This window comes from Oncorhynchus gorbuscha, linkage group LG02 (genome assembly GCF_021184085.1).
Source record: "Oncorhynchus gorbuscha isolate QuinsamMale2020 ecotype Even-year linkage group LG02, OgorEven_v1.0, whole genome shotgun sequence".
Taxonomy (NCBI): domain Eukaryota; kingdom Metazoa; phylum Chordata; class Actinopteri; order Salmoniformes; family Salmonidae; genus Oncorhynchus; species Oncorhynchus gorbuscha.
This window is the reverse complement of record NC_060174.1, coordinates 54,515,205-54,541,542: the sequence shown is the minus strand read 5'-3', so window position 1 is coordinate 54,541,542 and position 26,338 is coordinate 54,515,205. Positions and strand designations below refer to the sequence as shown.

General features: G+C 42.8%; 1 protein-coding gene across 3 annotated transcripts in view; it reads left to right on the top strand.

Moving 5' to 3' along the window:
* Nucleotides 1-29: 29 nt before the first annotated feature.
* The window catches only part of LOC124004433 (non-muscle caldesmon-like), a 62,730-nt gene continuing 36,421 nt past the window's right edge, over nt 30-26,338 (top strand). For 2 of the 3 annotated variants that reach the window (XM_046313249.1, XM_046313245.1), the window contains exon 1: nt 30-155. The gene's annotated coding sequence lies outside the window, so the exon portion shown is untranslated. The remainder of the gene's footprint in view (nt 156-26,338) is intronic. The other variant, XM_046313250.1, reaches the window with a different exon arrangement.

Here is a 26,338-nt window from a genome sequence, read left to right as displayed (position 1 = left end):
CCAATGTAGCCTAAACATCTTAGAAATGTGAGCGGGACAGGAGGAGCCAAAACTGCACCATAGCCAATGGATAAAAGCTCAATTGTTTCAACTCTCTCTGAAGCTTCTGACATCGAACATAAAGAAACAACTGAACTTGGCTTTCTGCAGGACAGGTACGTTTGAATTAGATATGAACTTTACATGTATTCATTTCACACGCGAGAATATGTGCCACAACTCAGTTGCCCTGATTTTGTGCGCAACCCATTTTCCAAAGAAATTCGAGTTTTTTTGCAAGCTAGGCTGCGGGTAGAGTTCAAGAATAATACGTTATACCCCATAGTATGAAATGAAACGATTTCACATAAAATGTTTCCCATGTTTACTGTATGCTCTTTAAATGGATAATTGCAACACAGTTCTACTAGTTTATTGATTCAGTAGGGTATCCTTGGATAACTAGTACCCCTTAAATACAATTTCCAATTGCTGCGGGAAAAAAAGCTAGGTTTGGTAAAACAATATATAATAAAATAAAAAAAGTAGATATCAAACAAACTATGAAGAAAAATAAGAGGGTCCCAACACACTCACCTTAAATTTGACTTCTTTATTAATTAAAAACGGATTACATTTATTTTATTTTATCTCTAAGCAAGTGGATTATTTATCTTTAGGCTCCCCTAATGGTATACAGGGCCTTCAGAAACTATTCATACCCGTTGACTTATTCCACATTTTGTCCCACAGTCCGAATTCAAAATGAATTAAATATATTTAAGTTGGTTATTGATCATTGCTAGAAAGCCATTTTCGAGTCTTGCCATAGATGTTTAAGACAATTTACGTCAAAACTGTAACTAGGCCACTCAGGAACATTCAGTGTCGTCTTGGTAAGCAACTCCAGTGTATATTTGTTTAGGTTATTGTCCTGATGAAAGGGGAATTTGTCTCCCAGTGTCTGTTGGAAAGCAGACTGAACCAGGTTTTCCTTTAAGATTTTGCCTCTGCTTGGTTCTATTCTTAGTAATAATGGACTGTTTCTTTTTATCCTAAAAAACTCCCCAGTCCTTGCCAATGACAAGCATACCCATAACATGATGCAGCCACAACCATGCTTGAAAGTATGAAGAGTGGTACTCAGTTACGTTTTGCCCCAAACATAACACTTTGTAATCGGGACATAAAGTTAATTTCTTTGCCACATTTCTGGCAGTTGTACTTTAGTGCCTTATTGCAAACAGTATGCATGTTTGGAATAGTTTGATTCTGTTCATGCTTCCTTCTATTCACTCTGTCATCTAGGTTAGTATTGTGGAGTAACTATAACTTTAGTTCATAACAGCAATCAGAACAATCAATCCCTAATACATCAATTGCTTCACTCATATAGTTATTAACATACTAAACTCAAATCAATCCTTCAATTTTAAAAATCATTCAGTTTCCAAATCATAATCAAAAACCCAATTTAATTATCCAACCAAAATTTAGAATGACATTGCTCAGTGATTCAAATTGGTCCTATCACTTAAAGTAAAAATAACCTCAATTTAACAACATTGGCAGAATGTACATTTATATTAACATCCAGTGTAATTATCCCATAATTCTACTATTAACTTTTTTATCACGATTATAATACAGAAATTAACCACACCTATCACATCCATTAAACTCTGTAACTGTTTTAAAGTTACCATTGGCCTCGGGTGAATTCCTGAGCAGTTTCCTTCCTCTCTGGCAACTGAGTTAGGAAGGACGCCTGTATCCTTGTACTAACTGGGTGTATACACCACCCCAAGAGTAATACATAACTTCACCATGCTCAAAGGGATATTTAAGTTTTTACCTATCCACCAATAGGTGTCCGTCTTTGCGTGGCATTGGAAAACCTCCCTGGTCTTTGTGGTTGAATCTGTGTTTGAAATTCACTGCTCGACTGAGAGACCTTACAGATAATTGTATGTGTGGGCTTCAGAGATGAGGTAGTCATTAATAAATCATGTTAAACACATGCAACTTATTATGTGACTTGTTAAGCAATTTCTTTGCAATTTCAAATTCAGGCTGTAACACAACAAAAAGTGGAATAAGTCAAGGGGTGTCAATACTTTCTGAAGGCGCTGTGATATAAAAACATTTAAAGACATTTAATTAGATAATATTTATATACCTTTTTATAAAATACTAAATATTAAATCAACTTACCTCAGAATCATTTTATTAGATGAGACTAATTGAGCAAGAGTAGTGGCAGCCAGGGAAAGTTTGACACCGCTATATTGATTGTTATGACTAAATAATGCTTAATAATGACAAGGGAAATTATATAAATAGGGGAGGAGAGTTTTTGGTAGCAAGTTAAGAAACAATGAAGAAACGTTTATTTTCATATTCTTTAGATTCTCGAGATTTATTTGTCCCTTATTCAATCTGAATATACTTAGAGAAAGAATAAATGTACATCTTTTAAAACATCCATTTACCAAAGATGCTAACTGCATTCTGCATTCCCTTCGAAGGGAAGAAAGACTTAGGGCTGGATTCAAACAGTAGTGCCGAAGATCTGCATTGTAGCGCATTGTAGCGTTTACCGTGAATGTAGTCTCAGCGAACGCGGAAACATTGCCTTTAAATTTAAATCACGCTATAACGCTGATCTTCTGCGCTACTGATTGATTCCAGGCCTTAGGCTATTTTAGCCTTGTAACTGCGCCATGGTCTCGACTGCTAAACTAGATCACATGCCTCAGACACCTTGTGAATCATCAGAGACTCTTTGTTTTTGAAGCTTGGTTAGTAAGAACTCTTATTCCAGACATGATGATGAGCATGAAGCCAGTCTGGTGATATGAAAGCAGCCACAGACAGTCTCAACTTGTTTGAAGTATTTTCTTGAGCTTTAAAGACGTGTAATTGAAGGCCACTCTCTGCATTCATCACCCCAGTTATAGTCACATACACGTGCACACAGGCACACATTCACGCTCACACACACACACACAAAACCAAGTGGAGCCCATTGGAAATATGTGACCTGCAGTATAAAACGGGATGGCGAAAAGAAATGGTAAATCGAGCATTCCTCAATCATGAAGTAAGAGTAAGCTGAAACCCATGGATTTTGTTGATTTAAGTCTGTGCAAGTATGCCTTAAGTAGCCTAGTTTGCAGATGTTTCGCCAGCCAGTAACATAAAATCAAAAATACCTAGGAATTACACCATACAGTACCAGTCAAAAGTTTGGATACGCCTACTCATTCAAGGGTTTTTCTTTATTTGTACTATTTTCTACATTGTATAATAATTGTGAAGACATCAACACTATGAAATACCACATGTAGAATCAGGTAGTAACCCCCCAAAAATGTGATTCTTCAAAGTAGCCACCATCTGCCTTGATGACAGCTTTGCACACTCTTGGCATTCTCTCAACCAGCTTCACCTGGAATGCTTTTCCAACAGTCTTGAAGGAGTTCCCACATATTCTGAGCACTTGTTGGTTGCTTTTCCTTCACTCTGCAGTCCAACTCATCCCAAACCACCTCAATTGGGTTGAGGTATGGGGATTGTTGAGGCCAGGTCATCTGATGCAGCACTCCATCACTCTCTTTCTCGGTCGAATAGACCTTACACAGACTGGATTTGTGTTGGGTCATTGTCCTGTTGAAAAATAAATGATAGTCCCACTAAGTGCAAACCAGATGGGATGGCGTATCGCCGCAGAATGCCGTGGTAGCCATGCTGGTTAAGTGTGCCTTGAATTCTAAGTAAATCACAGACAGTGTCACCAGCAAAGCACCCCCCCACATCATCACACCTCCTCTTCCATGCTTCACGGTGGGAACCACACATAGGAGATCATCCGTTCACATACTCTGCCTCTCACAAAGACACGGTGGTAGGAACCAAAAATGTCAAATTTGGACTCATCAGACCAAAGGACAGATTTCCACCAGTCCAGTGCCTATTGCTCATGTTTCCTGGCCCAAGCAAGTCTCTTCTTATTATTGGTGTCCTTTACTAGTGGTTTCATTGTAGCAATCTGACCATGAAGGCCTGATTCAAGCAGTCTCATCTGAACGGTTGATGTTGAGATGTGTCTGTTGAACTCTGTGATGCACTTATTTGGGCTGCAATTTCTGAGGCTGGTAACTCTAATGAACTTGTCCTCTGTAGCAGAGGTAACTCTGGGTCTTCCTTTCCTGTGGCGGTTCTCATTAGAGCCAGTTTCATCATAGCACTTGGTGGTTTTTGTGACTGCACTTGAAGAAACGTTCAAGTTTCATGAAATGTATCCGGATTGACTGACCTTAATGTCTTAAAGTAATAATGGACTGTCATTTATCTTTGCTTATTTGAACTGTTCTTGCCATAATACAGTATGGACTTGGTATTTTACCAAATATCTTCTATATACCACCCCTCCATGATTGGCTCAAACGCATTAAGAAGGAAAGAAATTCCACAAATGAACTTTTAACAAGGCACGCATGTTAATTGAAATGCTTTCCAGGTGACTATTTCATGAAGCTGGTTGAGGGAATGTCAAGAGTGTGCATGTAGTGTATTTTTTCCCCTCCTTGTGGATTAGAAGTTCTCACATCTGCTTTACCCAGGCCTGTGTGTGTGTGTGTGTGTGTGTGTGTGTGTGTGTGTGTGTGTGTGTGTGTGTGTGTGTGTGTGTGTGTGTGTGTGTGTGTGTGTGTGTGTGTGTGTGTGTGTGTGTGTGTGTGTGTGTGTGTGTGTACACGCGCGTGTGTGTGTGTGCACGCTCTCTCTACCCTGACCCAGGCAGCGAATACTATAATTTGACTTAACACTCTGTTTGTCATACATTAAGCAGACGACCTGCAGTGGAAAAGCTGTGTGCCGCAGAGTACATGCCAAGTCAGGCTCCTAATTCCTTAGATGGTAGTGGTTATGGAGACCAAAGCCAGTGCCTCATTGTGTATGTGTGTGAGCCGTTGAGCCATCGTCTCCTGATGAACAATGAGCTTGTCTCCTGGGGACCAGGAATGGTTTCTGGCTACGACTATCTCTCTCTCCTATAGAAGATCATCCACTTTTCTAGTTAGTCAGTGACTGTGAGAAAGGGATTTGTGAATCTCATTGGAGAAAAAAAAGAGCACAAGGCTGTCTCATTCTGATATATGTGTGTCTAGGTCTGTGTTTTTGTGTCTTAGTATTCTAACCTGTCTCAGTGTTAAAACGCTTGTCTCCTGTGTGTCATAAGACTGTGTAAAACCACTGAGCTAAAGCCAAGGCAGTTGCTCCAGGAGTTAAACCAAGACTTCAGGTTTCAGCTAAGGTTGTCATGCGAGTGTGTTTCACCTCAGTGAAACTCTTCAGCTTCTCTCTTCAGCTTTTCTCACCAGTATTGGGAAAGGGGGATACCTAGTAAATTTCAGAACTGATTGCATTAAACCGAAATGCGTCTTCAGTGTTTAACCCAACCACTCTGAATAACAGAGGTGCGGGGGGCTGCCTTAATTGACATCATCGGTGCCCGGGGGGCAGTTGTTGGGGGTTAACTGTCTTGCTCAAGAGCAGAACAGCAGAGTTTTTCACCTTGCCGGCTTTGTGATTTGAATCAGCGACCTTAACCTCTGGGTTACCTGCTACACGCTGTCTCTTTGTTTCACTGCCATAAGTTCAGCATAGAAATGCGATTTGAATTACATGTTTAGATAAGGATGAGATGCTGGCACCCCCCTTCCGTACGGAAAGCTATACACATTGTGCTGATTGAAACAGTTGTGTCTGCTTATTACTGTTTCTCGTCACCAGAGAAATTAAGATCATCCCGTTGTTTTATGGGAAAAAGTGCATTCAAGTTAAGCGTTAAGTCAAGTTGAGCATGCATACAAACACAACATTCAACTAAAACTCCAGACTTGAGTCATGTATAGAGAGCAACATTGTATATTGTCAATAGTATCATGTTTCCTCTGTCAAAATCTGTAAATCCATTTATCACAAATTAAGTTTATGATATTCTATCAACTGGCGTGGCAGGGTGTGAAAGCTGATGTGAAAGGCAAACACCCGACACATCGCATCAATAGGGTTAAAGGGATACTCTAGATTTTGGCAATGAAACCCTTTATCTAATTCTCCAGAGTCAGATAAACTCGTGGATACCATTTTTACTAGCTTTAACACAAGCACCTGAAGTCTATGGTAACTGATAACATGCTAGTAGATACCATAGACTTCTAGTCATTGCGCAAATGCTAGTTAGCATGGGTTCACGAAACTACCTCTAACTTCCTTCATACATAAAAAAAATGGTATCGAAGAGTTCATCTGACTCTGGGGAAGTAGATAAATGGCATCATTGCCAAAATCCTTTAACCCACTTGTTGGGAACTGTAACGTGTCTCATATAGCGAGCGTCACTACACTGCCCTCTCCGAACGGGAGCCATGTGTTCCCGATGGCCTAATAGCCTCCATCCCACTTCTGACACCAGTGCAGCAAACAGCAAAGCAGGGAAGTGAACCCAGGTCGCTGGCGTCAATTCCCACCCACTTGGTGGGAATTGTAACATGGCTTATATAGCTAGGATCGCTACAATATTATCATCTTTAGAAATGTAGAAATGTAATAAGGATGCTGTCCTATAATACACATAATGTACAGTATAGAGGTCGACCGATTATGATTTTTCAACGCCAATACCGATATCGATTATTGGAGGACCAAAAAAGCCAATACCGATTAAATCGGACGATTTTTAAAATGTATTTGTAATAATGACAATTACAACAATACTGAATGAACACGTATTTTAACGTAATATCAATAAAATCAATTTAGCCTCAAATAAATAATGAAACATGTTCAATTTGGTTTAAATAATGCAAAAACAAAGTGTGGAGAAGAAAGTAAAAGTGCAATATGTGCCATGTAAGAAAGCTAACGTTTAAGTTCCTTGCTCAGAACATGAGAACATATGAAAGCTGGTGGTTCCTTTTTAAAATGAGTCTTCAATATTCCCTGGTAAGAGGTTTTAGGTTGTAGTTATTATAGGAATTATAGGACTATTTCTCACTATACGATTTGTATTTCATATACCTTTGACTATTGGATGTTCTTATAGGCACATTATTATTATTATTATTTAGTATTGCCAGTGTAACAGTATAGCTTCTGTCCCTCTCCTCGTTCCTCTCTGGGCTCGAACCAGGAACACAACAACAACAGCCACACTCGAAGCAGCGTTACCCATGCAGAGCAAGGGGAACGACCACTCCAAGTCTCAGAGTGAGTGAAGTTTGTAACACTATTAGATCGCACCCCGCTAACTAGCTAGCCATTTCACATTGGCTACACCAGCCTCATCTCGGGAGTTCGTAGGCTTGAAGTCATAAACAGCGCAATGCTTGGACGCACAACGAAGAGCTGCTGGCAAAACGCACAAAAGTGCTGTTTGAATGAATGCTTACGAGCCTGCTGCTGCCTACCACCGCTCAGTCAGATACCTGTATGCTTGTATGCTCAGTCAGATTATATGCAACGCAGGACACGCTAGATAAACTAGTAATATCATCAAACATGTGTAGTTAACTAGTGATTATGATTGTTTGATTGATTGTTTTTTATAAGTTAAGTTTAATGCTAGCTAGCAACTTACCTTGGCTTACTGCTTTCACGTGACAGGCAGTCTCCTTGTGGAGTGCAATGAGAGGCAGGTGGTTAGAGCGTTGGACGAGTTAACTGTAAGGTTGCAAGATTGAATCCCCCGACCTGACAAAGTAAAACATCTGTCGTTCTGCCCCTGAACGAGACAGTTAACCCACCGTTCCTAGGCCGTCATTGAAAATAGGAATGTGTTCTTAACCGACTTGCCTAGTTAAATAAAGATTTTTAAAAATCGGTGTCCAAAAATACAGATGTACGATTGTTATTGAAAACTTGAAATCAGTCCTAATTAATCGGCCATTCCGATTAATCGGTCGACCTCTACTTTAGACCAGATACCAATGGGCACTCGGCCCTGTTCAAAAGAAGTGCACTATAGGGTGTAGGGTGCCATTCTAGACCCAGCATAGAAAAACAACACAAGCAAATTAGCTGCCCCAGAATCTCACCAGACACAACATGATTATGAAGGCAAAAAACAATGCTGTACTGCATACTGCTCTGATGTGAGGTGGTGTCAAAATGAAGGATTTAGGGCTAGAGGACTTGATCAGGATGGACAGATTGGACACACTGCCTGCAACACTGTAGTGGATTCAGCACAAAAGCTCTAACAGGATAACTGATCAGTGGAGGCTGGTGGGATGAGCTATAGGAGGATGGGCTCATTGAAATGGCTGGAATGGATTAAATGGAACATTTTCAAACACATCAAACATATGGAAACCACATGTTTGACTCCGTTCCAATCATTCCATTCCAACCATTACAAATAGCCCATCGTCCTATTGGCCAAATCGGTGTCCAAAAATACCGATTTCCGATTGTTATGAAAACTTGAAATCGGCCCTAATTAATCGGCCATTCCGATTAATCGGTCGACCTCTAGTAGACTATGCTAAATACATCGGGCTCCTCAGTGGCGCAGCGGCCTAAGGCACCGCATCTCAGTGCTAGAGGCATCATTACAGATGCTGGTTCGATTCCAGGCTGTACCACAACCAGCTGTGAGTCCCATAGGGCGGTGCACAATTGGCCCAGTGACATCTGGGTTAGGGTTTGGCCGGGGTAGGCCGTCATTGTAAATAAGAATTTTCTCTTAACTGACTTGCCTTGTTAAATAAAAAACATTGGTGACCCTTTACTATTTAAAGCATGAATGAAAATGTAGTGGTTTCAGATTGTCTGGAACTCATTTTTAGCCTCAATGTCAGCGATTGACGACTATATCATGACAACATCTATAAACAGTAATGTGATGTCTGATCATGTCTGGTGCATGAACCTGTCAGAGAACAGTGGTGGGCTGTCAGTAGAATAGAAAGTTAAGCAATGGCATAGATGTGACATTGAATGGGAAAGGAAATGGTTATCCACAGGGGCAAATTACATGGGGGGTAGTCTAATCTTAGGGAGATTAGAGTGAGTGACCAGGTAGGCCAGTTGAGAACAAGTTCTCATTTACAACTGCGACCTGGCCGAGATAAAGCAAAGCAGTGGGACACAAACAACAGAGTTACACATCGGATAAACAAACGCACAGTCAATAACACAATAGATAAATCTATATACACAGTGTGTGCAAATGTAGTAAGATTAGGGAGCTTTCCAATATTTAGGGATTTCAGACGATACAAAAGAGAGGTTGAACAGGCTAGTAATAGGGGTTGCAACAATTGCGGCGGATAATTTTAGAAAAGAGAGGGTCCAGACTGTCTAGCCCAGCTGATTTGTAGGGGTCCAGATTTTGCAGCTCTTTCAGAACATCAGCTATCTGGATTTGGGTGAAGGAGAAATGGGGAGACTTGGGCATGTTGCTGTGTGGGGGTGCAGATCTGTTGACCGGGGTAATGGTAGCCAGGTGGAAAGCATGGCCAGAGAAATGCTTCTTGAAATTCTCGAATATCGTAGATTTATCGGTGGTGACATTGTTTCCTAGCCTCAGTGCAGTGGGCAGCTGGGAGGAGGTGCTCTTATTCTCCATGGACTTTACAGTGTCCCAGAACTTTTTGGAGTTTGTGCTACAGTATACAAATGTATATTTTTTAAAGCTAGCCTTTTCTTTCCTAACTGCCTGTGTATATTGGTTCCTAACTTCCCTGAAAAGTAGCATATCACGGGTGCTATTTACGGGCTACTGCTGATGCAGTACGCCACAGGATGTTTTTGTGCTGGTCAAGGGCAGTCAAGTCTGGAGTGACTGGACTGTTCTTAGTTCCACATTTTTTAAATGGGGCATGCTTATTTACGTTGGTGAGGAAAGCACTTTTTAAGAATAACCAGGCATTCTCTACTGACAGAATGAGGTCAATATCCTTCCAGGATTCCCGGGCCAGGTCGATTAGAAAGACCTGCTCGCTGAAAAGTTTTAGGGAGCGTTTGACAGTGATGAGGGGTGGTCGTTTGACTGCTGACCCATTGCGGACGCAGGCAATGAGGCAGTGATTGCTGAGATCCTGGTTGAAGACAGCAGAGGTGTATTTAGAGGGCAGGTTGGTCAGGACGATATCCATGAGGGTGCCCATGTTTACGGATTTAGGGTTGTACCTGGTACGTTCCATGATAATTTGTGTGAGATTGAGGGCATCTATCTTAGATTGTAGGACGGCCGGGGTGTTAAGCATATCCCAGTTTAGGTCACCTAACAGTACAAACTCTGAAGTTAAATGAGGGGCAATTAATTCACATATGGTTTCCAGGGCACAGCTGTGGGCTGAGCGGGGTCTATAACAAGTGGCAACAGACTTATTTCTGTTGCATATTATATCTGTTACTTATTCCAGACTTATTTCTGGAAATGTGGATTTTTAAAAGTAGAAGCTCGAACTGTTTGGGCACAGACCTGGATAGCATGACAGAACTCTGCAGAATATCTCTGCAGTAGATTGCAACTCCGTCCCCTTTGGTAGTTCAATCTTGGCGGAAATCGTTGTTGTTAGGGATGGGAATTTCAGATTTTTTGTGGCCTTCTTAAGCCAGGATTTAGACACGGCTAGGACATCAGGGTTGGTGGAGTATGCTAAAGCAGTGAATAAAACAAACTCAGGGAGAAGGCTTCTGATACTAACATGCAGGAAACCAGAAGTCAACAAATGATAGTGTCTGGGGAATAGGAGTGGTACTTGGGGCTGCAGGGCCTGGGTTAACCTCTAAAACACCAGAGGAACAGAGGAGGAGTAGGATAAGGGGACGGCTAAAGGCTATAAGAACTGGTCGTCTAGTGCGTTGGCAACAGAGAATAAAAGGGGCAGACTTCTGGGCGTGGTAGAATAGATTCAGGGCATAATGTACAGACAGTATGGTAGGATGTACAGTGGAGGTAAACCTAGGCGTTCAGTGGTGATGAGAGAGGTTTTGTCTCTGGAGGCACCAGTTAAGCCAGGTGAGATCTCTCCAGGTGTGTGGGGTGGGACAAAAGAGGCATTTTGAGCGGGACTGAGGGCTCTACAGTGAAATAAAACAAAATAACTTGTCAAGACAGCAGTATACAAAGCATATTGACATTAGAGAGAGGCATAAAGCAATCACCGGTGTTGAACAGGAGAGCTAAGACAACAACGGACAAATGGTGATGAATGGGCAGAGTGGGTCAGTTAGGTACATACATGACCCGAGTTCAAAGCTGGGGCTGACAGGTAAACAAAATGATGTGTTATTGAAACAGTCCAGGGGGCATTAGCTGTGTAGCCGAGTGATCATAGGGTCAAAGGGCAGCAATAGGTGAGTCAGGGTGCCGTTCGGTCGTCACTACGACGCTAGGCGAGCAGTAGACACAGCGTTCAGAAAAGCTAGCGGGCCGGGGCCAGTAGATGGTTCTTCGGCGACATCGTTACAGAATAGCCTGTTGTGACCACATCGGGCGATCACGTCCGCAGTCCAGTCGTGATGGATCGGCAGGGTTCCGTGTTGACAATAAAGGGTCCAGGCCAGTTGGAAAAGGAGGTATTGTAGCCCTAGAATTAGCTGGTACATGGGCCTAGCTGGAAAATGGTGTCATTCATCAGACATATTTTTTTACCATCAGTGCACTTATACCACATATAAATAGAATAACTGTCCCTTCTAGTTTTGCTATTTTAGAGACATAGAAAGGCCACCATGTCCCAGACAAATGTCTATTAGCAGACATGACTAAATCACTAGGATACTAGAATCAACTGAATGTGCTGGCATGAAAAGAAGCCCTGAATTCTGTGATTTCTCGCTTCCCCCATGGGTGACATCACAGTAAGACTCAGAACAGATTATGTGATGGATAGGGATACAGAAATAGATTCAGGAGCCCCTAAGGTCCCTTTGGAGCAGAAAAGGACGTGGTAGATACTGTAGATGTTTCATTTGCACAGTCAGATATGTCATCCATTACTTATGACCTAATTAGGCCGACTTTCTTTTATTTACTCTACCTTCTTTCCTCTCCTGCAGCTTGTAGACACACAATGGCTATTAGCATTATGGAAAACTGATTCTTTGATCATCACGGAAACAAAAGTTGTTCCTGGATCCCATCTTGTCTCTGGCTAGCTGGGTCTGTGTCCCAAATGTCACCCTATTCCCTACATAGTGCATTCGTTTTGACCAGAGGCTTAGGGGAATAGTGTGCCATTTGGGACACAACCGTGTCTCTGGATAGCAGCAGCAAGCAGGTATTTGCTAGGGTAAACCATGGTTTCTGTATTCTGTTCCTGTTCATTCCCAGCTACGCTAGCTACTACGACACAACTACCATCAACTAACATCGCCTCCTGTGTCTGTGTGCTTCCTTAAAAGGAGGAACAGTACCGACGCCTTCTCAGTTGATGGGATGTGGTTGGAACAGGGAGTACACACATAGCTTCAGCTATTTTTATTAGTTTAGACTTGATGGTGACGCCAAGGGAAACTCCAACGCAAGTATTTGAATGGAGCCTCAGCCTGCTATCTGGACACCAATGTCACAAGACTCATTAGGAGTGGGAGGGAGAGCTCAGTTTTCTGTTCCGTTCTAGCAAATGTCCCAGTCCCTGTGAGTGTGTGAGTGTGTGTTTGAGTGTGTCCCAGTTGTAAAGGTCAATCAATGGCAACCCAACATCATCGTCACAGGCAACACAGGCTAATGACTGATATACAAACTCAAGCTCAGCTGCAGCTGGTCTTTAAGGGTAGACTTATTTTGTTGAGAGGAAACTTTGTCAGTTTTGAGTGAGTGAGTGACAGTTGTGAAAGTAGAAAAGCCAGGTGGAGAGATCACTGATTACTTCAAGAGATCTCAACAAAAATGGCGAGTTCCCTACAGAGCATTGTCTGATGAGGGTCTGTTTAGACCAAAACAACAAACTATGTTTAATCCTAATGCCAATTGAATTGTTTGTATAATGGAGAGTGTCGCACCTCACCTTCTTATGCAGTTCCCTGCGTGGAAGCGTTCCCACTCCAGGGCACATGGACCTTTAAAGTTGGCTGTATCACCAGATTTTTTAAATCAACTACTGTAACTGTACACAAACCTGCTCAAACTGAGTCACCACACATCCCCGATTCCCTGAAGGTCATCACTACACTACACTGCATCTCATAACCTTTTTGGAGTTTGTGTCCTGGATTAAGGACAGTACCATATTTGGTCACGTGGGACAACACTTGTAAGCAGCTGCGCTTTCTTGATCGATTGCACACGCCTCTTTGCCAAGTTTATCTAGTATCTATTAGTCTCTATCCTCTTCTTTATTAATAAGGGTTTCAATGGTCGAAAACGAGTTCAATTTGAATTGTTATTCTTTATCGTTTAACTAAGGGGGCTCTGCTCTCGGATTCTGTGATAGTGAAGGGAACTCCTCTTGTCTGAACGTTCTAAGGAGTTCTATTTGAAGGCAAGGTTGTAGTTCACCGTGTAGGAGAGACAACCCCACTCACAGTGTAGCTGAACAGCCTCTACTTCTTCCCCTGGATATTTCCTGATGTGATTCGTGGGTTTAGTCCTTTCATTTATTTATTTTTTGACCCTTTTTTAACGAGGCAAGTCGGTTAAGAACAAATTCTTGACAGCCTAGGAACAGTGGGTTAACTGCCTGTTAACTGCCTGTTCAAGGACAGAACGACAGATTTGTACCTTGTCAGCTCGGGGGTTTGAACTTGCAACCTTCCGGTTACTAATCCAACGCTCTAACCACTAGGCTACTCTGCCACCGCTAAGGCAAACTAAGCATTTAAATAGGGAAAAGGCACATCATGTTTTACTGTGCCTCTCTTTGATGTTGCTGATTGATAAAGTTGTAGACATGCCTGTAGTCATGCTGTGGACAAGCGATTATTTTATCTAGTTGAGTCGTTACATGTCCAGACAGTATCTAAATAGCACATGGGGCATATATCAAAAAGGAATGTATGAAGACAGACATAAGGAAGTGCTACGTGTTGATCTAATTATGCATCTTGTAGTGGGACATACAGACTGCCTTCAACGACTAAGAAGCTGGACTATAGCTATGATTGTGACCTAGAAACGTAATCTAGAAACGTAATCGAGAAACGTAATTTTCACTGGTTGGCTTTTGTAGCGTACAGAACTGTGATTTAATTTTTTTAAATTCTCCCCAACTTCGTGATACCCAATTGGTAGTTACAGTCTTGTCCCATTGCTGCAACTCCCGCACCGACTCGGGAGAGGCGAAGGTCGAGGGCCACGCGCGTCTATTACGTCTCTTTGTAATATGAGGAGACTTTGAAATCAGACGAAGGCCTTCGGGTCAAAATGTTGCACTCAATAAAAATGTGGGAGCCTTCCAGTGTGCTGGTATCTATCTTTCTTTTGAGACGTTTGAAACAGAGCATTGCCCATCAATCGCACTAAGCCCAGGTAACATCATTCAGGATTTGATTATGACTCAGCAAGCTATGCCAGGAATATGCACCATTGTCTGGGAATGCAGAACTCTTCCTTTTCATCTTCTTTGACATGAAAACACAATAAACACATAATATATCCAATAACTCATTCTTAAAATTGCTCAGAAACCTAACATGCTATTGGTTCACAGATGGACCCGATGAACTCCAGGAGTATTTTTTCGATTCCTTTGTTGCAGTGGCTTGTATTACTGGCTGTATTATGGTTGTTGAATGTTTTCCCAGTGTGATGCTGACGGAAGGTAACTAAATAATTCTCGAACAATACATATCGATGAGGAGCAGGTAAACTGTAAGCGGGTTGAGACGGGGCAGAAGTTTTTTTTGTTTGCATTTTTTTGTGTGACTCAAGCTCCGATAGCACACGATTCATGACACTTCTGTATACACACACACCTAACAGGTCAACACACCGACTCAAAACCAGAAGCTTTACCAAAGTTTTGTCTCAGATCTTTTGTTGTCGTCATTTGCTCTTACTCAGCAACAAACTGACATGCACCCAGTTGTCCCTGTCACTTTTTATTTGATTTGATAGAAGATTTCAACACACACATACACAAACGACGATGTCATACAAACATCAACTACATCACACCGGCCCAGACCCACTAGCCCTCACCTCTGTTTTTCTACTTCTGACAGCATCGCGAGGTGTATTTATATCAATTACATTTCGATATCCGTGAATGCTGCATGGTCAGTGTCATGGCTGTGAATGTTTGACAGATAGCCAGTGACATGAGAGCAGCCAGAGCGAGCCCATGAAGGTCAGAGAGAGAGCGAGAGAGAGAGTCGGAGAGGGAAATAGAGAGGAAGATGTAGTCGATACAGTTAAAAGAAAGAGAGCGCGAGAGGGAGAGATTCAGCGAGAGAGAGAGTCCAGCTCAAACTCTGGTCCAGTTTTCTTTTTCATGACTTTGCAGCAGGCCACAGAAAGAAGTGAGAGAGTGACGGAGAGGGATAGAGAGTCTAGGGAGAGTCTAGGGAGAGAGAGAGAGAGAGAGAGAGAGAGAGAGAGAGAGAGAGAGAGAGAGAGAGAGAGAGAGAGAGAGAGAGAGAGAGAGAGAGAGAGAGAGAGAGAGAGAGAGAGAGAGAGAGAGAGAGAGAGAGAGAGAGAGAGAGAGAGAGAGAGAGAGAGAGAGAGAGAGAGAGAGAGAGAGAGAGAGAGAGAGAGAGAGAGAGAGAGAGAGACCCATGCCCGCAAACTGAACGCGCTCCAGATGTGTACATTTCAATGTGTCCCCAGCCCCCGTCATGTGGAAGTGATTTGTGGATTTGATTCAAGTGGTACGAAGGACTGGACATAACATGGGAAGTCTATTAGATGATGTTCCCAGTCCCACGCATAAACAAAGAGATTATTATGGGACTCAATTACAGGTGTATATGAACTCCATTTTTTTTGGAGGTTTCTCGGAGACGGAAAGGTGGACAATGTGTAAAGACGTCTGTCTGTACTGTATGTGATTGAGAACAGCTGATTAACATAGCTCTGTTTCCATAGCATTGGGTTTTGCATGATGTGTCAGTACTGTTGGAGAGAAACGACCAGTTGTAACTGCGAATCAGAGCGAGTTCCACACCTGACCGCCAAAGCAAAGTTGAGAGTCTTCAACTCTTCACATGTAGAGTAGCCTCTCCCCTTCCATCACTCCATCCATCCTAGCCTGGTATTTAAACCCTTGCTGGAGCCAGGCCAACCCAAACAGGCCTGCAGCTCCAGTAAAAGTAGCAGTGGCGTCAGGCTCCCTGACATGTATGAGGGCTGGTTACCCCGACATATATGAGTTACCCTGCCGGTGGGTCAGTGTGTGGTCACTTCCCAAATGGAACCCTATTCTTATATGGACATTTCCATGTAAAAGGACCCACGTTTCTTTAGGAGCATATCAAATTTGGTGTCAAATGAAGGATAAGAGTCTATATTTTTGAAGACAATAAATGTGTTTTGAAATCATTCTCCTTCGTAAGAATTGGGAACAAGCAAAAGCTTTCATTTCTGGTCACACAAATGGAAAGGGGTTCTTAAAAAAACAACTACTAGAAAAAGTCTTAAACGGTATTAGAAATGCATCAAAACACAATCATGTTGACGTAAAGGGCCCCTGTCAATTAATATCAACATTTATTTTTAGTTTTGCAGAAATGATTTACCTTCTGTAAGTTTAAGACATTTTGCGTAGTGTCTTGGCATTCTGTTACCAAAAACCCACATACAGTATCTTTAAGATACTTTCTAATTTCTCTCCCTCTTGTAGGAGGATTATGAAAGTTCACAGAAGTAATAAGTAAAGGTATACCTAACAATTAGTTGAAGTGTTTTTACTGATCACAGTTTTGTTTATGAATTATGAAGTGATTCAAATGAACAGCACAGTACAGTAGAGAACAGCACAGTACAGCACAGTAGAGTACAGCACAGTAGAGTACAGCACAGTAGAGTACAGCACAGTACAGTACAGCACAGTACAGTAGAGTACACCACAGTAGAGTACACCACAGTAGAGCACAGTACAGCACAGTAGAGTACAGCACAGTAGAGTACAGCACAGTACAGTAGAGAACAGTACAGTACAGCACAGTAGAGTACAGTAGAGTACAGCACAGTAGAGTACAGCAAAGTAGAGTAGAGAACAGTACAGTACAGCACAGTAGAGTACAGTAGAGTACAGCACAGTAGAGAACAGTACAGTAGAGTACAGCACAGTACAGTACAGCACAGTAGAGTACAGCACAGTACAGTACAGTACAGTACAGTACAGCACAGTAGAGTACAGTAGAGTACAGCACAGTAGAGTACAGTAGAGTACAGCACAGTAGAGTACAGCACAGTAGAGTACAGCACAGTACAGTACAGCACAGTACAGTACAGCACAGTACAGTAGAGAACAGACAAGTACAGTAGAGCACAGACAAGTACAGTACAGCACAGTACAGTACAGCACAGTACAGTAGAGTACACCACAGTAGAGTACAGCACAGTACAGCACAGTACAGCACAGTAGAGTACAGCACAGTAGAGTACAGCACAGTAGAGTACAGTAGAGTACAGCACAGTAGAGTACAGCACAGTAGAGTACAGCACAGTACAGTAGAGAACAGTACAGTACAGCACAGTAGAGTACAGTAGAGTACAGCACAGTAGAGTACAGCACAGTAGAGTAGAGAACAGTACAGTACAGCACAGTAGAGTACAGTACAGTAGAGTACAGCACAGTACAGTACAGTACAGCACAGTAGAGTACAGCACAGAACAGTAGAGTACAGTAGAGTACAGCACAGTAGAGTACAGTAGAGTACAGCACAGTACAGTACAGCACAGTAGAGTACAGCACAGTACAGTAGAGTACACCACAGTAGAGTACAGCACAGTACAGTAGAGAACAGACATGTACAGTACAGCACAGTACAGTAGAGAACAGTAGAGTACAGTAGAGTACAGCACAGTAGAGTACAGTAGAGTACAGCACAGTACAGTACAGCACAGTAGAGTACAGCACAGTACAGTAGAGTACACCACAGTAGAGTACAGCACAGTACAGTAGAGAACAGACATGTACAGTACAGCACAGTATAGTACAGCACAGTAGAGTACAGCACAGTACAGTAGAGTACAGCACAGTACAGTACAGCACAGTACAGCACAGTACAGCACAGTACAGTACAGCACAGTAGAGAACAGACATGTACAGTACAGCACAGTACAGTACAGCACAGTAGAGTACAGCACAGTAGAGAACAGACATGTACAGTACAGCACAGTAGAGTACAGCACAGTACAATAGAGAACAGACATGTACAGTACAGCACAGTACAGTACAGCACAGTAGAGTACAGCACAGTACAGTAGAGTACACCACAGTAGAGTACAGCACAGTACAGTAGAGAACAGTACAGTACAGCACAGTACAGTAGAGTACAGCACAGTAGAGTACAGCACAGTAGAGTACAGCACAGTAGAGTACAGCACAGTACAGTAGAGAACAGTACAGTACAGCACAGTAGAGCACAGTAGAGTACAGCACAGTAGAGTACAGCACAGTAGAGTACAGCACAGTAGAGTAGAGAACAGTACAGTACAGCACAGTAGAGTACAGTAGAGTACAGCACAGTAGAGAACAGTACAGTAGAGTACAGCACAGTACAGTACAGTACAGCACAGTAGAGTACAGCACAGTACAGTAGAGAACAGTAGAGTACAGTAGAGTACAGCACAGTAGAGTACAGTAGAGTACAGCACAGTACAGTACAGCACAGTAGAGTACAGCACAGTACAGTAGAGTACACCACAGTAGAGTACAGCACAGTACAGTAGAGAACAGACATGTACAGTACAGCACAGTACAGTACAGCACAGTAGAGTACAGCACAGTACAGTAGAGTACACCACAGTAGAGTACAGCACAGTACAGTAGAGAACAGACAAGTACAGTACAGCACAGTAGAGTACAGCACAGTACAGTAGAGTACACCACAGTAGAGTACAGCACAGTACAGTAGAGAACAGACATGTACAGTACAGCACAGTACAGTACAGCACAGTAGAGTACAGCACAGTACAGTAGAGTACACCACAGTAGAGTACAGCACAGTACAGTAGAGAACAGACATGTACAGTACAGCACAGTACAGTACAGCACAGTAGAGTACAGCACAGTACAGTAGAGTACACCACAGTAGAGTACAGCACAGTACAGTAGAGAACAGACAAGTACAGTACAGCACAGTACAGTACAGCACAGTAGAGTACAGCACAGTACAGTAGAGTACACCACAGTAGAGTACAGCACAGTACAGTACAGCACAGTACAGTAGAGAACAGACATGTACAGCACAGTACAGTACACCACAGTAGAGTACAGCACAGTACAGTAGAGTACACCACAGTAGAGTACAGCACAGTACAGTAGAGAACAGACAAGTACAGTACAGCACAGTACAGTACAGCACAGTAGAGTACAGCACAGTACAGTAGAGTACACCACAGTAGAGTACAGCACAGTACAGTACAGCACAGTACAGTACAGTACAGCACAGTACAGTAGAGAACAGACATGTACAGTACAGCACAGTACAGTACACCACAGTAGAGTACAGCACAGTACAGTAGAGAACAGACATGTACAGTACAGCACAGTACAGTAGAGAACAGACATGTACAGTACAGCACAGTACAGTACAGTACACCACAGTAGAGTACAGCACAGTACAGTAGAGAACAGACATGTACAGTACAGCACAGTACAGTAGAGAACAGACATGTACAGTACAGCACAGTACAGTACAGCACAGTACAGTACAGCACAGTACAGTAGAGAACAGACATGTACAGTACAGCACAGTAGAGTACAGCACAGTACAGTAGAGAACAGACATGTACAGTACAGCACAGTACAGTACAGCACAGTAGAGTACAGCACAGTACAGTAGAGTACACCACAGTAGAGTACAGCACAGTACAGTAGAGAACAGACATGTACAGTACAGCACAGTACAGTACAGCACAGTAGAGTACAGCACAGTACAGTAGAGTACACCACAGTAGAGTACAGCACAGTACAGTAGAGAACAGACAAGTACAGTACAGCACAGTACAGTACAGCACAGTAGAGTACAGCACAGTACAGTAGAGTACACCACAGTAGAGTACAGCACAGTACAGTACAGCACAGTACAGTACAGCACAGTACAGTAGAGAACAGACATGTACAGCACAGTACAGTACACCACAGTAGAGTACAGCACAGTACAGTAGAGTACACCACAGTAGAGTACAGCACAGTACAGTAGAGAACAGACAAGTACAGTACAGCACAGTACAGTACAGCACAGTAGAGTACAGCACAGTACAGTAGAGTACACCACAGTAGAGTACAGCACAGTACAGTACAGCACAGTACAGTACAGTACAGCACAGTACAGTAGAGAACAGACATGTACAGTACAGCACAGTACAGTACACCACAGTAGAGTACAGCACAGTACAGTAGAGAACAGACATGTACAGTACAGCACAGTACAGTAGAGAACAGACATGTACAGTACAGCACAGTACAGTACAGTACACCACAGTAGAGTACAGCACAGTACAGTAGAGAACAGACATGTACAGTACAGCACAGTACAGTAGAGAACAGACATGTACAGTACAGCACAGTACAGTACAGCACAGTACAGTACAGCACAGTACAGTAGAGAACAGACATGTACAGTACAGCACAGTAGAGTACAGCACAGTACAGTAGAGAACAGACATGTACAGTACAGCACAGTACAGTACAGCACAGTAGAGTACAGCACAGTACAGTAGAGTACACCACAGTAGAGTACAGCACAGTACAGTAGAGAACAGACATGTACAGTACAGCACAGTACAATACAGCACAGTACAGTACAGTACAGTACAGTAGAGTACAGCACAGTACAGTACAGCACAGTACAGTAGAGTACAGCACAGTAGAGTACAGCACAGTACAGTACAGCACAGTAGAGTACAGCACAGTAGAGTACAGCACAGTAACTCAAGGTGTCATGTCATAGCTGACACCCCATTCTTTCTGCAGACATCTTTGAATTTTAAGTAGAGATTTAACAGAGTTTTTGGAAAATGTGGTCACATAAAAAATGTAAAAAGACATAATACATTTTTTAAAAAGATGATAAATTGCATCTGCCCTGTTCCTCAAGTAAATATATTTGAGTAAAAATGTCAGTGGCAATTGTTAAAAGTTAACTTCTGCATATAATGTAGGTGTATGATTTGTTAAACTTTGCAATCAATGGTATTTGCTTGGCATACATTTTAAAGTGAAAAAGTGATCCACTGCACAGATGGTGAGCTCAACTCCGCTGCCCCTGGGAGACTGGTCACTACCCAGGCGTAGGGCTGTAAACCCCCGTCCGTCCATACCACCAGCCTACCGCGCCTCCTGAAGCCATCCAGTGGTACTGGTGTGGGCTAGCCTGGCTCAAAGCCCCCTCCCTACCTGCCTTAGTCAGTCCCATTCCCCCCTTCCTCCCCATTGGTTTCCATCATGACCAATTTCACTGTAGGCAGCTCGATGGTGAGAGATTTTGACCTGCCTAGTGAGAGATTTTGACCTGCCTACAGTCTGTGGACTGGCTAAGGTTCAATGTCACCCAGATGCCCGTGTCTGAGACATCAACTCCCTTCTGCCAACAGTTCTGGCCAATTACGGTAATATTGGCACCATCGTCACTCACGTTGGGTTTAACGACATTCACTTTAGGCGATACTTGGAACTGAGGGAGGATTACCATAATAATTATCTCTGGGCATCGAAGGGGTTTGGAACGTTTCAACCCCCATGATGCCCTAAACGAGTACCTCAAGGACCTTTGCAATAACAAGATTGTTTCCTTTTGTGACAAATTTGATTTGCTCTGTGGAGCACCCAGCGCTTTCTAAAAGAGAAGGGGTTCACCCTAACCGCAGGGGTTCCCGGATTATTTCCAGCAGCATTGGGCTTTTGCACATAAACATAGCTGATTCAAATAATCAACTCATCATCAAGCGTTGATTATTTGAATCAGCAGTGTAGTGCTAGGGCAAAAAAACTAAAACGTGTACCCCTTGAGTTTGGGAAACGCTGCTTTAGATGCTGTGACATCCTGTGTGAAGATTGGGCTTGGGTGATCAGGTGACTTTAAACTTGCTATTGGTCAATGGTGGTTGGAAAAAGTTACACCTTCAGATATTATAAATGGAATTAAATCCCTTTGTTCAATCTATTATCGTGTATCCCGTCATTGGAGGAAGGTGGTGTGATCAATTCTCATTTCCTCTGCTTCTAGGCATCTCTTTATTCATGATATTTCTTATAAGTTAACCTTATGGTCTATTTGCTAATGACTGGCAATGCTTGTTAATGCCTTGTAACATAACCTGCATGCCTGGTATGTGATTTAATTCATTTTACAATGTCATTAAATATCTGCTTTTAAGTATTCCACTCAGACCAATTCTTCCATCGTCAAAATCAAATAATAATAATTGTGTCCTTCAAACTTTGCTTTCGTCAAAGAATCCTCCATTTGCAGTAATTACAGCCTTGCAGACCTTTGGCATTCTAGTTGTTAATTTGTTGAAGTGATCTGAAGAGATTTCACCCCATGCTTCCTGAAGTACCTCCCAAAAATTGGATTGGCTTGATGGGCACTTCTTACGTACCATATGGTCAAGCTGCTCCCACAACAGCTCAATAGGGTTGAGATCCGGTGACTGTGCAGGCCACTCTATTATAGACAGAATACCAGCTGACTGCTTCTTCCCTAAATAATTATTGCATAGTTTGGAGCTGTGCTTTGGGTCATTGTCCTGTTTTAGGACGAAATTGGCTCCAATTAAGTGCCATCCACAGGGTATGTACAAATCTCCCACTTTACCACCACCAAAGCACCCCCAGACCATCACATTGCCTCCGCTATGCTTGACAGATGGCATCAAACAATCCTCCAGCATCTTTTCATTTTTTTCTGCATCTCACAAATGTTCTTCTTTGTCAAACTTAGATTTGTCTGTCCATAACAATTTTTTTCCAATCCTCCTCTGTCCAGTGTCTGTGTTCTTTTCCCCATGTTAATTTTGAGACATGGCCTTTTCTTTGCAACTCTTCCTAGAAGGCCAGCATCCTGGAGTCGCCTCTTCACTGTTGATGTTGAGACTGGTGTTTTGTCCTCAACTGAAGCTGCCAGTTGAGGACTTGTGATGCGTCTGTTTCTCAAACTAGACACTCTAATGTACTTGTCCTCTTGCTCAGTTGTGCGCCGGGGCCTCCCACTCCTCTTTCTATTCTGGTTAGAGACAGTTTGCGCTGTCCTGTGAAGGGAGTAGTAACCAGCGTTGTACAAGAATAGACTGACAAGTTTCAGAAGAAAGTTATTTGTTTCTGGACATTTTGAGCCTGTAATTGAACCCACAAATGCTGACGCTCCAGATACTCAACTAGTCTAAAGAAGGCCAGTTTTATTGCTTCTTTAATCAGACAACAGTTTTCAGCTGTGCTAACACAATTGAAAAAGGGTTTTCTAATGATCAATTAGCCTTTTAAAATTATAAACTTGGATTAGCTAACACAACGTGCCATTGGAACACGGGAGTGATGGTTGCTGATAATGGGCCTCTGTACTCCTATGTAGATATTCCATAAAAAGTCAGCCATTTCCAGCTACAATAGTCATTTACAACATTAACAATGTCGACACTGTATTTCTAATAAATTTTATGTTATTTTAATGGACAAAAAATGTGCTTTTCTTTCAAAAACAACGACATTTCTAAGTGACCCCAAACCTTTGAACGGTAGTGTGTGTGTGTGTATATATATATATATATATATATATATATATATATATATATATGATGGGATGCATAGACATTATGGACAATAGTATATCTGAAGAATACGTTGGATAGAATGGTATACAGTATCTACAGCAATAGTTAAATAGGATAGGCCATGACTAGAATACAGTATATATACATATGAAGTGGGTAAAACAGTATGTAAACATTTTTTTAAAAGACCAGTGTTCCATGTCTATGTACATAGGCAGCAGCCTCTAAGGTGTGGGGTTGAGTAACCAGGTGGAAGTTGGCTAGTGACAGTGACTAAAGTTCATGGCAGGGTACTGGGCAGAGGCCGGCTAGTGGTGACTATTTAACATTCTGATAGCCTTGAGATGTAAGCTGTTTTTCAGTCTCTTGGTCTCAGCTATGATGCACCTGTACTGACCTCACCTTCTGGATGGTAGCGGGGTGAACAGGCCGTGGCTCAGGACCTTGATGATCTTTTTGGCCTTCCTGTGACATTGGGTGCTGTAGATGTCCCAGAGGGCAGGCAGTGTGCTGTTGCTGTAGCAGGCAGTGATACAGCCCGACAGGATGCTCTCAATGGTGCATCTCTAAAAGTTTGAGGGTCTTAGGGGCCAAGCTGAATTTCTTCAGCCTGCTGAGGTTGAAGAGGGGCTGTTGCAACTTCTTCATGACACTCTCTGTGTGGGTGGACCATTTCAGATGATCAGTGATGTGTACGCCAAGGAACTTGAAGCTTTTGAACTTCTCCACTTGTGGCCCCGTCGATGCGGACAGGGGGCGTTCTCCCTCTGCTGTCTCCTGAGTCCACGATCAGCTCCTTCATTTTGTTGATGCTGAGGGAGAGGGCCCTCACTTCCACCTGTGTCGTCTGCAAACTTGATGATTGAGTTGGAGACGTGCCTGGCCACACAGTCATGGGTAAACAGAGAGTACAGGATGGGGCTGAGCACACACCCTTGTAGGGCCCCTGTGTTGAGGATCAGCGCAGTGGAGATGTTGCTGCCTACCTTCACCACCTGGCAGTGGTAGGTCAGGAAGTCCAGGACCCAGTTGCACAGGGCAGGGATCAGACCCAGGGCCCCAAGCTTATCGATGAGCTTGGAGGGTACAATGGTGTTGAAGGATGAGCTGTAGTCTATGTCATTCTTACATAGGCATTCCTCTTGTCCAGAAGGGATAGGCAGTGTGCAGTGCGATGGCGATTGCATCATCTGTGGATCTATTGGGGAGGTATGCAAATTGCAGTGGGTCTAGGGTGTCGGATAAGCTGGTCGGGTAGTCAACGTCAACTCATTGCCTAATATGTTGGGTGGTCAATGTCAACTCATTGCCTAATGCTAGCTTGAATTATCTTTATCGAGCCAGATAACATTTTAATAGGCTAATTGTATAGTCTTATAATGGGTCGCTTGTGAGGTATACGGTGCATTCGAGAAAATATTCAGACCCCTGGACTTTTACCACATTTTGTTACATTACAGCCTTGTTCTAAAATGGATTAAATAAATAAAAAAGCTCATCAATCTACACACAATACCCCATAATGACAAAGTGAAAACAGGTTTTTAGAAATGTTAGCAAATGTATTAAACATAAAAAACTGAAATATCACATTTACATAAGTATTCAGACCCTTTACTGTGAGACTTGAAATTGAGCTCAGGTGCATCCTGTTTCCATTGATCATCCTTGAGATGTTTCTACAACTTGATTGGAGTCCACCTGAGGTAAATTCAATTGATTGCACATGATTTGGAAAGGCACACACCTGTCTATATAAAGGTCCCACAGTTGACAGTGCATGTCAGAGCAAATACCAAGACATGGGGTCGAAGGAATTGTCTGTAGAGCTCTGAGACAGGACTATGTCAAGGCACAGATCTGGGGAAGGGTACCAAAAAAATGTCTGCAGCATTAAAGGTTCCCAAAAACACAGTGGCCTCAATCATTCTTAAATGGAAGAAGTTTGGAACCACCAAGACTCTTCCTAGAGCTGCCCATCCGGCCAAACTGAGCAATCGGGGGAGAAGGGCCTTGGTCAGGGAGGTGACTAAGAACCCGATGTTCACTCTGACAGAGCTCCAGAGTTCCTCTGTGGAGATGGTTGTCCTTCTGGAAGGTTCTCCCATCGCTGCAGCACTCCACCAATCAGGCCTTTATGGTAGAGTGGCCAGATGGACGCCGCTCCTCGGTAAAAACACTTGACAGCCCATTTGAAGTTGGCGAAAAGGGACCTTAAGGACTCTCAGACCATGAGAAACAAGATTCTTTAGTGTGATGAAACCAAGATTGAACTCTTTGGCCTGAATGCCAAGCATCACGTCTGGAGGACACCTGGCACCATCCGTACGGCAAAGCATGGTGGTGGCAGCATCATGCTGTGGGGATGTTTTTCAGTTGCAGGGAATGGGAGACTAGTCAGGATCAAAGGAAAGATGAATGGAGCAAAGTACAGAGAGATCCTTGATGATAACCTGCTCC